General features: G+C 48.4%; 1 pseudogene; it reads left to right on the top strand.

The window, feature by feature from the left end:
• The first annotated feature begins 2,015 nt into the window (after positions 1–2,015).
• Positions 2,016–2,129, top strand: LOC133364629 (5S ribosomal RNA; annotated as a pseudogene).
• Positions 2,130–3,710: the final 1,581 nt, after the last annotated feature.

Genomic DNA, 3,710 nt, shown 5'->3' with positions numbered 1-3,710 from the left:
AAGAAGAACACAAGAAAGTCTGGCTGCTGGATAAGGCCAAGGGCCCATCTAGTCCAGCATTCTTTTTTCACAGTGGCCATCCAGATGCCTATGGGAAGCCTGAAAGCAGCCCCTGAGTGCAGTAGCGCTCTCTCTCTCTCTCTCCCTCTCTCCTGTGATTTCCTGCAGTGGAGACTGATTTATTAGGGCACATGGGGCACTGCCCAACCAACCTCAGTCTGCCCCCAGCCTGCCCCCACTTGCACAATTAACATCCATGTAGTGGCCCCCGGCTGTCCGCTTCCTCCTCCTCGTTAGCCTCAGTGTTGCCCTTGTAGAACAGGATGGGGACAAAAGTGGAGTTAGGTGGCTCTGACTGACACTTCCTCTGGTGCCACCTGCTGTTGGGCTCCCTGCTGTCTGCCCTACCGGTCCCAGTGGGCACCAGGCACCACCGATTCCCAACGACTGGTATTCAGAGGCACACTGCCACTGACAAATGTCCAAATGACCACTCCCGTTGGCAAGTTGACTATTTATGACTACAAATAAAATAGTAAGGGAAGTCCACAAGCTAGAGAACTGAAGAATTTTGAGCTGATTAATCATAAAATCAATTATTTTATTTTATTTTTTATTTTATTTGTGGGTCTGGAGCTAAGAATCAGTGTGCTATTTGTTCTGCCCTATCTCTTCCTATGCTTAGCTAAACCCCCTCCCAATTTTACAAAGATCTCCCACCAGTTCCAGAAATCACTTAGGCTTGTGCTTTAGTGGATCTCCATGGGAAGGAAATTCCAGAGTTGAGAGAGAGCTCCTGAGAACACCCCTGTGTATGCCTTTGTGGTCCTTCCATAGATGGTGAACAGAGGGGATTCCGGGTCCATCTTAAACAGTAGCATAGTGGCAAATTCAGAAGTGCAGGGGTCCCTTCATGTTAGTCACAGCCACGCCCCCTCCCCCCTTTTTTGTTGTGGGGTTGAAAATGAGATCCTTGTGAATGCCTTTTCCCACAACAACAGACACTCCTAGAAGCCAATAAGCAGGAAAGAGGAGAGTGTTAGCTACTGAGAAGAGTCTTCTCAGTGGCTGACTCATCTCCTTTCACTCTGATTGGCTGCAGTCAGCAGGAAAAAAATAAGGAAGCATGTTACAAGACTCTTCTCAGTGGCTAACACACTCCCCTTTCATGCTGATAGGCTCATAGCATGCTGGAATATAGGGACCCTGCTCATAAAAACCTAAAGGGTCTAAGACCCTCCAAGCCCCCAGACAACTACACTCCTGATCTTAAAAGGAGGGGGAACCTGTGGCCCTCCTGATGCTGTTGGACTCCAATTCCCCTCAACCCCAGGGATGATGGGAGCTGCATTCACCTACTGTTAGAAAACATAAGTACATAAGTACACATGAAGATAGGAAGCTGCTGTTTACTGAGTTGGACCTTTGGTCCATCTAGCCCATTAGTGTTTACACTGGCTGGCAGTGGCCCTCCAGGGTTTCAGAGAGCAGTCTTGTGCCAGCCCTATCTGGAGATGCCAGGGATTGAATGTGGGGCCTTCTGCATGCAAGGCAGATGATCTGCCACTGAGCTGCAGCCCTTCCCCAAGAGAACAGCATTTCTAGAACACGTTAAAGCACATCTTAAAAACATATTTAAAAAACATCTTAAGAAGTGCAGAATCCTGATTCTCGCAGGAAGACCACAACAGGGCATGAAGACAAAAACCTTTCCCATTGAACCCCCCCTCCCCCACACAGCTATACAGCTCAACCATTTGTGTACAGAAATGGTACGTTCCTGGTTGTGTTAATTGCTGGTGCTTTTCTTGCATCTTGCATTTTAAACCTTTCTTTAACGTCAACGTGCTCTGGAACATTATAAAGAATGAGAGGGCTGATCCTGGTCCCAGTGGTTTGAAATCTAAAATTCACCATAGGAAATAGCATGGGGAAGGAAATTGTAGGCAGAGGGACAAACGGGGAAATGTGTGATTATTTCACTTACACATACTTAGGTGTAATTACAAAGAAGGGACTACGGCCATACTACCCTGAACAAGCCCGATCTCGTCCAATCTCGGAAGCAGGGTCAGGCCTGGTTGGTACTTGGATGGGAGACCGCCTGGGAATACCAGGTGCCGTAGGCTTAGAGGAAGGCAATGGTGAACCACCTCTGAATACCTCTTACCATGAAAACCCTACGAATATATAAAAAGATTCGTAGGGTCGCCATGAGTCGTGATCGAAGGCATATAACAACAACGAAACAAAGAAGGGAATGGGAAAAGGAAGGGGCATCATGCCTGAGGCAAAGGGCATCTACTCCATCTACTTCAGTATTGTCTACATGACTGGCTGTGGCTCTCCAGAATTTCAGACTGGGTTCTCTTCCAGCACTACCTGGAGATGCCAAGGGCTGAATCTGGGACCTTTTGCATGCAAAGCAGGTGCTCTACCACTGAGCTACGGCCCTTCCCCAACGACAAGATGGCACCCCTTTTCCCCATTCAATTGCCCGTCTAGTGGGACAGCGTCCAGCAGTGTACCTGAGGGCAGCAGGCTGGTTATGAGGGTGCAGGACAGGCCACGTGGCACACACAGAAGGGTACAGGCAGGCAGCTCAGGAGGGGCAGCCACGAGAAGGTGCCCCTGCCGCTCTCCAGCATTTCCGGCCTGAGGCAGTTACTGCCTAATGGTAGGGCCGGCTCTGGCTTCATGAGAAAGGAAAGTCCTGAGGAGAAATGTACGTGAAATTAGAGAAATTAGAGGTGCCCTGGGAGGTTGTTTGAGGCAGAAGGGTCACCAAGTTTTGATTTATTATTTTAATCGATATTACCAATCATATTGTTGTAGTTTTGAAGTTACTTTGTGGATCCATTTGGGTCAAATGAAAGCCAGTGTGGTGCAGCTGTTAGAGTGTTGGACTATGACCTGGGAGCCCAGGGTTCGAATCTCCACACAGCCATGAAGCTCACTGGGTGACCTTGGGCCAGTCACTGCCTTTCAGCCTCAGAGGAAGGCAATAGTAAACCACCTCTGAATACCGCTTACCATGGAAACCCTGCTCGTAGGGTTGCCATAAGCTGGGATCGACTTGAAGGCAGTCTATTTCCATTTTGAGTCAAATTATTGGAAGTAAGAAAGTAACTAATCAAATGATTCATTTCTTATAACAGGAACACACCAGAAGAAGTTCACCTTCGACTCTCAACCTCACCCAATTGAACTGTCCCTCACTGGTTCAAATAAGCATTTGCCTCCAACCCCAGAAAGCAGACTCAGGACACAGACATTGGAATAATGTTATATTTTTTTAAAATATAACTAATTTTGGAGAACAGGCAGACCAGATCAACCAAATTAATGAAATTCAAACTGTCTAGGCAGGTGAGGTTTTGACTAAGTCTAGTGGGGAAGCCTTCCCCTGGGCTTGTAGACATCTACCAGCTGTGACTCCCAGACAGGAGGACAATCGCCTTCCTTGCTAGGCGTGCCTTGAGTGTGCACCCAACCTGCACATCAGGGCCCGGTGTACCTGCGTTCACCCAAATGCGCAAACCAGGCCACAAGGGGTACCCCCCAGGTCTGCCCAGGCATTGAGCACAGGGAGATTCCTATTGGGTGTCCCTAAACCCAGAAAGCATCAGTATACCTACTTTTTACCCTCCGACCTCATCTTCTGCCTGGACTCCACACCAACAGGCGAGCAACCACATCATCTTTCACCC

This window comes from Rhineura floridana, chromosome 9, assembly GCF_030035675.1.
Source record: "Rhineura floridana isolate rRhiFlo1 chromosome 9, rRhiFlo1.hap2, whole genome shotgun sequence".
Classification (NCBI taxonomy): domain Eukaryota; kingdom Metazoa; phylum Chordata; class Lepidosauria; order Squamata; family Rhineuridae; genus Rhineura; species Rhineura floridana.
Note: the sequence above shows the minus strand (reverse complement) of the source record. Positions and strands in the feature narration are given on the sequence as shown.